Source organism: Amblyomma mixtum, chromosome 8 (genome assembly GCF_055824585.1).
Source record: "Amblyomma mixtum isolate Tamu chromosome 8, ASM5582458v1, whole genome shotgun sequence".
Classification (NCBI taxonomy): Eukaryota; Metazoa; Arthropoda; class Arachnida; order Ixodida; family Ixodidae; genus Amblyomma; species Amblyomma mixtum.
The window spans coordinates 3,062,671-3,075,112 of record NC_143019.1 but is presented as its reverse complement, the minus strand read 5'-3'; positions in this window follow the sequence as shown (position 1 = coordinate 3,075,112).

The window sequence follows — 12,442 nt, the reverse complement described above, 5'->3', positions numbered from 1 at the left end:
ATTTTCTCTAGAAAGCTCTGAGAGCCTATGTGACGCCATGTTATTGTTATTCGTCGTTACTAGTTAGAAAAACATGTTTTGTTGCCAAGCACTTAAGCTCACTGTTATGCTTTCGTTGGCATCCGTTTGCAACAAGAGCACTTATACGACTACATAAAAAAATTACATGCCACTCAAAGCAAACATGACATTCTGTAAGTGCCTTGGAATATTTCTTAGCGTCTACAGCATACCTAACTCTAGGACCGATATACCGCACCTTCAGGTTAATTAGTGCCAATAACAAAACAGTAATCTCTGGGATTGTAGCGTATTTGAAAAAAAAAATGTCAAGAATATCTCGTTTAAATTTTTTGATCACTGCCCAAAACACCCACAAATACTTTTAGTTGGTGCTCAGCAGCGGAACTTGCTCCGAGGCGTTGGCTGTATGCATGTCGAAGCTTCTCTAAACTGGATTAATAAGGTCGGTAAGGTGCATGAGTAATAATTTCGTTACATCGCTTTAGACCGGGCACCAATACTAGGGTGAGCGAGCTATATGCTCACCGTGTTGTTAATAATCAGCCATGGACAGATTTCTTCGGGTTGTTACGAAAAGATTTCGAGGCGAAACTCCCCGGTGTACCGTTTACATGACACATAATATAAAACAAAAAATAATAATTTGACACCTAAAGACTCATTATAAATAATGAATGATGTAATGAGCACCGATACTCTTCCAGTCAATTTCGGTTCGGTAGAGCGTTTTGAACTGCATAGAAATAAGCAGTAACCTGCGTGCCGCACACGACACATGAAATAACGAAGTACTAATGTCGGTAAATTGCCTTGAGGAAAATAATCGACGCCGGATGGCGCGAAACATGCTTCCATACATAATGTAGTGTTTTTGATATAACAAGCACTATGGTGAGACGACTAAATAAGATAAAAATGGATATTTCCCTGCCTTCCTAATAACACTGTCATGTCTCCTCGCAGGAAAAGGCGTGCTCTGTATTTTCCTAACTGGTATTTATGACGCTACACCCTGACGGCCACTTTTTATTCTTACACAGTGCATCGACGTTCCTGACACTTTCGGAAAATATGCCGCTACGATGGCTCAGAGGTTATGGAGCTCGGCTGCTGACCCGAAATACGCGGGTTCTATCCCGGCCGCGGAGGTCGAATTTCGATGGAGGCGAAATTCTAGAGGCCCGTGCGCTGTGCGATGTCAGTGCACGTCAAAGAACCCCAGGTGGTCGCAATTTCCGGAGCCCTCCACTACGGCGTCCCTGATAGCTTGAGTAGCTTCGGGATGTTAAACCCCATAATCCAACAAACAAACAACCCTTCGGAAGATCTTTAAACCAGCCGCACAAAGCTTACTTCCTTACGTCGTTAAACCTTCAGCCCGAAGATTCCTTTGTGAATTCTTGGAATAAATGTTCCTTCGCATGTCTTTCACGAAAGAAGCAAACAATGCTCTTTACAATTAAAGCGCAGGCTGCCGCCGCACTTAAAAGCATCCGATTTAAAGCAAACCTATTATCACAAAGAATAGAACCATTTGTCGGCGGAGAGAGCGACAATTGTACTCGATGCTCGACAAATTCAAATTGCCCGTTGCTCTCAGAGACACGCTCATTAGAGGCTTACTGCGAAAATTCCATGCGTAGCACCGGAAATCGCGACCAAAGTTTAAAGCATTATTAAACCTGTCAACCACGAATGCGGTCGTTCCACCATCATCTGTTCTCGACTCGTGTAACAAGCAGTAACACAATGCCTCATGCCGGCGTCGATAAATAAATAATATTTACAAAGTTTCGCGATAACGTTTTCAACAAACAAATGAAACAAGCGCGGCGGCGCTGACAAGGACTCATTAACTTTGAAGTCATCGAGACATCAAGTGTGCTCGTTGCTACAATCAGCACCCGATTTCGGTATGAGAGAGCACTTTAGATAATATGTGCCTAAAACACCGCCAGCAATCAAACACACTGTATATGCTGCCAGGCGGGTTCATTATTTTTCCACAGCACTTTGGTCGCGTCTCGCACACCAAACAGAAAGCGAAGAAAATGCGAAGTGTGTACGAGAAACGATAAAGAACTTAACAAGACAACCATAGAAAAGTATAACCAAGAGATGTTACTAGTATAATACGAATATAATATATGACCATAATATGAGATGGTACTAGTAGGATGTGCGCAATAAAAACACAGAAACAGCGCAAATACCTCAGGACAGAAGATTGCAGCCCTCCGGTGATGTCCTGTTAAGTGCTCAGTTTTCACCACTATATCGTTGCATAGGTACCATGCGGACAATTTCCTTCTGCACGGTCCAGGGGTTATAGGTGCCTTGCCCACCACAATGATCGTTGCATAGGTAGCATGAGGACAATTTGCTTTCCAACGGTCAAGGGGTTATAGGTGCCTTGGCCTCAACGAACTGTATGGAATGAAGTGTTCTAGGAATATTTCGAGCGTTGCAGTCGACCGAACGTGATTGCACTGATTAGCACTGGGAAAGCTTCGTCATCATGATCACTTTTTAGCAGTAAAAACACCGCTGTGCAGTGCGATCTCGTTAAAATATTCCCGAGCCCTCGATTCCCGCCTGCCACTCCTCATACAACGTTCGTTCAAGTTGTGAAATCAGCACAGCGCGTGATGGCCGCTAACGGCCTTCAGTGCCTTGTATGGTCGATCCCACAAGTTAAGGGCGAAATCTTGATGCAGCCCAGATTATCGCGATACACTTTTTCTGTTGATGAGTAGTTGGCACTTTTTCTCGCGGTGGAGTCCCTGTCAGTTACGTATACTGCAGCGACGAAGATGTGTCGCCGCGGTAGCGGTAGTACTATCGCTTAGTGCACACTGCCGGTTGGCACTGGAACTAAAGCCGACGGGCGGACAAAACGCCCATCAGTGCATGGTGCTTTTAGGGCTGAAAAATCGCTTTGCAATATGCAGAACTCTTGTTTGTTTGTTTGTTTGTTTGTTTGTTTGTTTGTTTGTTTGTTTGTTGTGCTTAAGACAGTACAGAAGTATTGCCAAGGGGCAGAGGCAAAAGGCGATAGCAATGAACGCCTGACTGGGCCAATATATATATGGTTATCCAACGCTTGCATATGGTTATCCAACGCTTTCATAAAGCAATGGCTACATGGCTGCTGATGTGTCTACTATACTGAATTTTTTTTTTAATCTCTGAAACCTATGCATATGCGAGAGGTTTATTCTACAAATATGTGTCTAGCTAAATTTGGTGGATTCTACGTGGTCGCTCATCGAGTATTGGTTTCGACAGCGCGGAAATTTCCTTTTTCATCACTTATTCGCAAAAATTTTTACTCACAGCGGAACGCTGCCAACATCATTTCTGTCTAAGAAATTCACACTCATAGTAAACCTACGTAGAGCTTTTAAGGCTGATGGGCCAGACGTTGAGCATGCGAAATTAGTAGTTTTCTAATGTTGCTCATTTTCCTTATGACATGGAGTCTTGCATAAAGGAGAGTATAATAATGGAGTAATTCCTCAATCGCATCCACCCAAGCGCAGCCATGCGCCTACATAGAAAAGCTATACAGCTTTTAGATAAACTTCGAAGTTAAAACTTTTGCTTTGTACGGGGCTCGACTTCGGGACTACCACTTCACCGAAGCAGTCGCTCTACAAACTACAAACTGCGTTACCTGGGACGGCTAGCACAGAGAAGGACGAGAGCGGGTTGATTAAAAACTCGAAGTTGGAACAGTTTTGGTCTTTAGGGAAATTCCCCAGGGTGGAGTAGATTTTTTATAATGGAGGAGTTAATGCCATCCACCCATGTGCAGCCATCAGCTACAGAGGAAATTTTTCTATAACTACGAATTTTCTGCGAAATCTGTAGATTTCTACAGTAGCCGTATGGCTGAGCTTGGATGGATGCCAATGAGTAATTCCTCCCATATTACAAATGTAGTCAGAAGTCACAGTTATTGGGAGTAGGCCTTTAACTTTACAGAATAAACCCACGCGCGCGGTGCGGAGTGAAACAAAACATCAGGTTGAAGATCTGCCAACACCTCTCGGTCGGTACACCAAACGAGCAACGCAGCTCACGTCTAACAATCTCAGAGCGCTGTAGTATTAGCTTCCTTGTACCGACCACATTCATTTCAAAAGACTGGAAATGAAAATTATCCGCCCCAGTACATTATCACAGTGAAAAACCTAGCTGCTTCCACAGCAGCATAAAGGCCTCTCCCATGTTTTTCCAATTAACCCTCTCCTGTATCTGCTTCAGCCATCTTATCCCTGCACACTGACTAACCTCCTCCACTGACCTGACTTTCTGCCGCCCTCTCCTACGCTTGCCTTCTCTTCGGATCAATTCCGTCCCCCTCATGTACCACAGATTGTCCTACGTTCGCATTACATGCTGGGTCGATGCCCAGTTCTATATGAAAGGGTATGGTCAATTGTGCACCCACTGAAAATCGTGAGCAATTATCATTGCTGCTTTCTGTGAGAAATTTGTCATATGCTCTTCTCTTTTAAACTACAAAATCGGCATTACATGCACGAGGTATCTATCGCCCCGGGTACTGCCCAAGTTTAACACAGCCGAGTGCTGATAGACTGCGAGTGAGAGCTGGCAATTCAAGATGAGCCGTAGTGCAAGGCTGTCGATTAATTTCCATCATCTGGAGTTCTTTAACGTGCACTGATATCGCACACCACATTGGCGTGCTTTCGTTTTGGCCTCCATCCTAACTACGCCGCCGTGGCCTACATTTCATCCCACACTCTCGAGCGGAGCAACTGAACACGCTAACCACAAAAACAAAGCACACTGTGGCTCTTGAGGCGCGTTCACACTGGCCAGTGATGTGATAGGTTTAATGCTTGTTTCACATGCAAGCGAAAACGCTAGCGAATCCTGACGCCGCGGAGCAAAAACCTGTTTTAAGTCGCCCCGACAATGAGCGCCAAGGTTCCAACAAATTGGAAATTTTCGCCGTGACGCGCCGCTCAATCATCAGTCGCTTGAACCAGCCTTAAGCCCACTGACCATAGCTGAAGAGCCTAAAACAAAACAAGAGCAACTTCTTTCAGGCAGTCGTCCGCTGATCAACTTCTTTCAATGCGGCATCGAGTCGCAGAACTCCTCAGCCAATCCGGGGCGCGGCAGGATATGACATCACTACTCGTCAGGTTTACATCCGGATTCTTCCTTTAGCGAGACATTCAAGCCACGGCACGCGGGAGCCTCCCATGGAGGAAAAAAAACTGAGTATGGAGCGTCCGGCGACAACCTTGAAGCCTAGTCTTAACAAGTAAAGATATAGCAAAAAAAAAGAGAGTGTGTCCACCCGTGATCGCAGCACGTGATAGCGTGCGGTAAAGTCTAGCCCCGCTGCGCGCGCGCATGCGCCGATTAGCGCGGCAGACTAAGTGTAGATCAACTTCCTTGCTGTAGACGCTCGCGCCGCGGGTCGCGCATACGCGCGCACTAAAACATACCGGAATCAAAACATAAAGGACTGCCTCGGAGAGCGAAAAACTGAGGGAGAAAACGACTTCAAAACACTCGGCTTGCGAACGCTGGCCGCGTGACGTCATGCTCCCTCCTTAGTTTTTTTTCCTCCATTGAGCCTCCTGTCGCGCCCCATGGCTTGAAAGGAAAATTTGTTTGGAGGCAATGAAAAAAAAACGAGTATCTGTCTCACATATCTCGGTGGACACCCGAACCTCACCGTAAGGTAAGGGGTGAAGGAGGGAGTGAAAAAAAAAAAAAACAGGCCGCCACAGGTCTGGAAGACATTGAAGTAACGAGCGTTGGCTGTCTGGTTTACTAGAATTGATATGAGTGAGATTCATACGTCATATTCACGTAGTTCCACCTCTATCCATCATATTGGACCTTGACGTCATCAGTAGCAAGCGGCAGGTGTCGTTTCTATAATGCTATTGTAGATGGCGCCACAAGTCTCAATGCGAGATGTGCTGTTTTGTTATAGTGCCTAGAATATACTGGCTAGTGTGCTGAGCGCGGGCGGCGCGGTGGCACCCGAGGTGATGCCTGCCGCGGCGGCCGCATAGCGGCGCTGTGGTGCGAGAGGGTGTAAAGCCCCTCGAGAGGGTGTAGGGTGAGCGCGCGCGTCGGGGCGAGCCGGTTTCTCGCACGCGTCGCGCCGCTGAGGGTTGGAAAGGGCTAACCAAACCAAACGCTAACCAAATGTAAGCACACGCGAGCGGTTGATGGAATTCAAACTAAAAAGAAAAAACACGTTTTACAAAACACACAATTCGGTTTAATAGAATGAATGCAGCATGTTTAATCAAAGGGGAAGTGCGAGTGGGGGTAATGCTTTTTGGCCAACAGAAAGTACTAAAAAGCGCGTATTCAATTGCAGTGGCAACAGAGAGACACTGTCGCAGGTTGCCAGCAACCGACAGACATTGTGTAGGCTTCACCTACACAAATTAACTTTGAGTCTGATAGAGTAGCACATTTTATATTTGCCACAGCGGCAGGATATGAAACTTACAGCTTTTGACTGCATTAGTACGGAAACAGATAAAACACTACGCTATTATGAATCCATTGCAGCCTATATTTTATATAAATTTTAAAAGTTCCAAGTAAAGAGAACTTGTTACAATTACGGCTGTACGTGTCTATGCTTTTGGTCCTTTCGCTGAAAGCCTCAAAAACCTTCGTGTGCAGACCAAAGCCACCCTTAAATCGTTGCAGATATTTTTGCAAGCATTTTCGCCCAGGCAAAATCATGATGTTCTGCTTCCGAAGGTGCTCGTAGAGCTTTGGGCTCCGCATCCTCATTAGCAAACATTCCACAATCCAGGCATCTTCATAAGGCATACCTCTCAGAGACTTTCGTCTTGCGGACAAGGAAACAAGCTCTCACAGCTAACTGCTGCTTCTTCGGGAGTGACTGTATTTTTGCCTCGAGTGCTTCTTCGCTCAGTGCATTGTAGCTCCTTCATTTGAGTCACATCACGCTGAGCATTGGCCAGGCTTTTCTCGGTCTTTCTCAAAGCACGAGAAAAAATCCTTGAATTTTTTTTGTCACTGCAAGGATCTTTCGTCTTTTTCTTCTGCACATGTTGTTCTGCGAGAGCTTCCGTAAATATTTGCAGTGCAAGCATTACTCCCCTTTTCGATCGGTGGTCAGCAAGCATTTCTCTGCAAAGTACATAGTTCTGTATGAAGTGTGCTTGCCTGCAACAGGAATCATGCAACATCCATTACAGAGGCCACGCAGAGTCATTTCTTTGATTATTGTCTCTGCCTCATGGCGGGCTGTAAGCACGCGCTTTTCCTTTTCTCTTTCTTCCTCGGAAGTAAATTGTGGCAATTACAGAACCGTGCTCACGCAAAGGTTTTCCAAAAGTCACCATTCTTTCGATGAATAGTTTCGAGAAGTCATCAGCTTCGGTCTCGCAACAGGCATAAGTTAAAGAGAGATTTGGCGCAGCAGGCAACTTCATCCATGTCACCGGAATCAGAATTCCATCCAACGGGTGCCGAACATCACTTGGGCACGGACACTCTATCGCTTCTCTCTCACACATAGGTCCTGTAGCAATGTCTGTCTGCTCGGAATCGGAACGCTTCTGGAGTTCCTCTGATGCGCCTCCACGAGCGACGCAATGAGAGTCAACCCGCGTACCATCACCGTCGACTGCTGAGCACAACTCGGGATCCACCAGCTCGACATTTCGCTTCTGTTTAGGTGCCGGTCCTTGGTCGCAAATGTTTCGCACCTTCCTTTTCACCGTCTTTTTAGACACAAGATGAGGTGAAGAATTTTCGAATACTGTAGGAACAGCATCGGGCTTCAGGCGGCTTCACTCGGGCGAGTTCGTTCACGACGCCGTTCACCGTAATCTTAAAAGGTATTTCGATGCATTCGTTCTGGAAATGTTTTTCGCATACGACAGCCTTCAGTGTAAGCCTTCTGTCTGTCCTCTTGATCTTATTTTCCCATTCAGCAAGCCGTGCTTGGTCCGCCGGTGCAGTGAACAAAGACACCTTTTCTTCGTTAGACCGATAACCGCTTCGACACAACGGAACAATACACGCCCTCTCTTTGCATTGCCGCTTAGCCTTTAACATTTCAGGATGTTCTTGCTTACATTTAGCGTCTTCCAGATTCACAATCCAAGAGATGATGCCTGTCAAACGTTGATTTAACGCGAGCAATCGCGCGAGGCTGCGGTATCGGCGCGACAGCAGACGACAGGAGTTCGCCGGCTTTTGCGCACCCTCCCGACCGGCAGCGCCCCTTGCGGCCTCTCCGCGCAGGCATCGCGGCGGGGGCCTCGCCCTCCCGTACGAAACGCGCGCGCTGCGCACACTAGCCAGTATATTCTAGGCACTATAGTTTTGTAGTTGCTGCTACAGATGGCGCTGTGATCTCAGAGTGGTAGCCGTGGTAGCCATGGAGGAAAAAAAACTAGGAGGGAGCGTGACGTCAGAATCTTGAAGCATAGTCATAAAAAATATAATGGGGAGCATCATGGGAAATAGGCCTTCACTTGACAAGGCAGCGGTAGCTCTTAGCCGGATTTCGGTTTCGCTTTTGCTCTTTCGCTGTGTTGTATCACGACCAACACGGCTGCGCTCGAAATTTGAGAAGCGCACAAAGGCCATGGAGCTTGGAGATTTGTATGCGCCGAGAGGCCGGTGCCTCAGTGCGCCCGTGTATTTCGCGAAGTGCGGCTGGATCGTCTGAGCTGCGCAATGAAATGCTGCGTCCCGAGATGCAGGATCTGTACGGAAAAACACCGTCCTGGGGGCCTCATCACAATCGCAAACAGAAAACTCTAGCTACTGTCACTAATGGCAGCGCCTGTCAGGTCGCAGTAACGAAAGCTGCATTATTCTATAGGACGGTATCTGCCGTCGTCTTCCGACAAGGGCAGCCACTTCTCGAGCAACGGCGTGAGCCCGCAGCACAGCGTCAACTCCGAGCATCGGCTCCGAAACCGACAAAAAAGCTAACGCCGAGAGCCGGGAGACCCTGCGCAGGGCCAGACGTAAAGACGACGGCACTCTTTCTCGACAGCGAGACAGAGAAATACTTTACTGCTGCATTCCACGCCGGAACCGCGTATGTGCGCGAGCGTATTCGGCGCGACTTGTGCCTCGAGATTAGCGGCGAACGGCGGGCCCATGGGCGGGCCGAAGAAATAGAATCTTGCGCAGCGCGCCGGAGCGCTCGTTAAACACGCCCGTCCGCCGTGAGCGCTCTAGAAACCACTGCGCCCTTTTTTATAGGCTCTTTTTCTTCGCCTATTCTCGAATTCTCCGCTTATAGCATACGCTGAAATAAACGGTGCGTATGTGTATATAGCTACGAAAGGAATTCCCTTCCATTCTCTTTATGAACCCCAGTTGAACAGTGACGAGGTCGTGGCCGCACGTCGCTGTGAAAAATTCTGAATTCTAGCGACATTCAAAGCGGGCATGAGCAGTTTGTACTTCTAGCAAGACCATGAAAACGCCTCGTTTACGTGCAGTTTTCTACAGTGCACCCATAAACTCGAGTGTAATCAACAGTGTTGAGAAGTGTTGAGACGTGGAGCCTTCAGATAACCTCGAGCTCGGTACACATTCCGCCAATTAGCTGCAAGACGGGCGCTGCGCTTCTGCGCTACATCGGAGCACAGACGTTCACTAAAAAGCACCGTTGGTTGGCAGTCTGGTAACTGTGGAGGACCTATTTCCCATGAGTCAGTGCGCAAAAGGGCCCTCGGCAGCGGCGTTAGAGTGAACTAGAATATTCTAGTTCACTGTAAAATATTCTAGTTCACTGTAGCGGCGTCAGAGGAAGATGGCTTGCAGAGGCTGAGCGCGTGGCGTCATGCTCCCTGCTAGTTTTTTCCTTCCTACATGGTGGTAGCAGACCCCACGAAATCTCGACACATGATGATTAACAGCTAACGCTCTTAAAAGAAAGGGGAGCCGTAGTGGAGGTCTCCGGAATAATTTCTACCACCCGGGATCTTTACCATGCACTGACATCACACACACACGGGCGCCATTTTGCGTTTCGCCTCCATCGAAACGCGGCCGCTGCGGTCGGGAAGCTTGCTTTTCTCGACAACAAAACAGGGCGTGCGAAGGCTCACCGGCCTTTCAAGTTCGGCCTCAAGGCTGGGGCTTGAAAGAAATACACACAGTATACACAGCACTGCAAGTGCAATAAAATGATTGCGAGGAAAGGAAAGGCGCGGTATCTGTCGCATATAAAGTGGACACCTCGGTCGCACCCTGAGGGGCCAAATATGCAATTGAGTTATAGAAAGGATTCATTAAAATACACTGACATCATAGAGTACGCACTGCCCACTTTTGCTTTTCCCCTACTGCTACTCATCAGCCGAACGCCATAGAATGCACTGCCTCAGTGATAAAGATGCTGGCAGGACAACGAAAATAGCTGAATTTAAGCGCGTTCGTGAGTGAGGATCCTTTTTTTTTTTTTACATTTATGCACCTGCGCACTTGCCATGGGCTAGCGGCCATCTAGTACGTGTCTCCTGCAACCTGCTCTCGACGCAATAAATGTTTTACAATCCAATCTCTTACGCGCTTTGTTGGACCTTACGGATTAAAAGCTGTGGGCTAGGACGCCACGTTCTGCTCAGACGTGCCAGTGGCACTTGTCGCTGCAATAAGCACGTCGCTTGAAACTCCCGCAAGAATCTGCGCTTTTCAATTTCTTCCCACGGCTACACGATGTGCCGATAGCGAGGATCGAGATATTTGTGCTTCCAAGGTAGTGTTGCGCGCACCACACAACCCACAAATTTTTAAACAGGCGCTAAGCGTTTCCCAATCCCTGCATATATTCCCTACCTTCCCTCCTCCTCATTATCTATCTCTCTCTGCTTGGATTCGGCCAACGAACTTGAACATTTAATGTAATGTCCGCTCCACACTGTCCTGAGGGAAAGTGGTGTGTCCTATGAAAAGGAGAAAATACAACAGAATGAATGAATGAATGAATGAATGAATGAATGAATGAATGAATGAATGAATGAATGAATGAATGAATGAATGAATGAATGAATGAATGAATGAATGAATGAATGAACTTTTTATTTAGAAAGGGAGATTCGAGGACATTTCTTGGAGAATGCTTGTTAAAGAAGGGAAAAGTGGGGACGACAAAATAACGGACTGAAACACAAAGTATCGAATGGCATTTTGGGCTCGAAATTATTCTGATGTATTTCAGTGCTTTATTACAAGGCGCAGTATCCGTGGCAATGGGTATTAACGCCCACGCATTTTGAGCATCCGGAATACCCACAACGGCCCTTGTAGCAGTCCTGCAAGACAGAAGATGTTGCACATTAAAAGCCAGCTAAAATGTTTTGTCCTTTCAATTTTGCGGAGCGTACTACTATAGAAATTAAGCAAACCTCACCACGCTTTATTCAAGATATCCCCGGGCTTGCTGCCTGGAGAATGTTTCATCGGGCCATAGTCTCCACGCAGCGAGCAAAACATAAGAATCCTAATAACGCTAGTATTCTCATATAACCAGGTCATGTTTTAACGAATGATAGTCTATAGCTTTTGCGACAAGTGCACTGTTGCAAACCATCCGCGCGTGCGCTATTTTATCGCGAGGTCTAAATATGAGCTAAGGAACTGCTTGGGAATGGCCAGTCTTCAAGTGGTAGAGACAGAGTAGGAGGAGCGATGGATCTCACTAGTTGTCCCAGAGGAGGGTAAACTCCTAGTAATTAAAAACAATAGCTGCCGGCATCAGCCAGATATCAACCAGTGCAGGAGCAAGCCTTCCTCAAAGAAGCACAAATTTCGGCTGTACTTCAACTCGCCTGAACCTAGTAAGACGAGCGAAAAGCGCCGCTACGGCCGGTCTTTGCCAGAAAGCCACTTTTCATTTTGTATCTCTCCACTCCGAGCAGGTGATTCGGCGAGCGGTGGCACAGGTGTGACTCATGGCGAGGGAGGCAGCGGCGTGGAGCGAGCGCAGCTGCTGGGTAGCGGCGAGCGAGGCACGTGGTCTTACGTCACAGCCACACATCCGCTCCTACTCCTGGTCGAAGGTCATTAAGCGGTTTTGACCTTGAGCTTTGCATGCAGAGAGTAGAGCTTTTAGCTCCAATAATCCAAGTTCTCCTCTAGCCGCGACCACCATATTCCATTTAGATTTCATCTTCGACCCTAAAATAAATCGTTTTCTCTTCATTTCACTGCGGTGATTATTAACTAGAGCATCTGCTATAATTAGCTTTCCACTGTTTTCGTCTCTCATTCTAACACTCTCCTTTTATTTCGCTAAACCGTCTTGCTGTTCACTATTCAACTTCCAGCTGTTTCATGTAGGAAATGCATATAGCTCCCGTTCGTAACATACGTAGGGCAATTTCAGAGAACATTGGCTAAC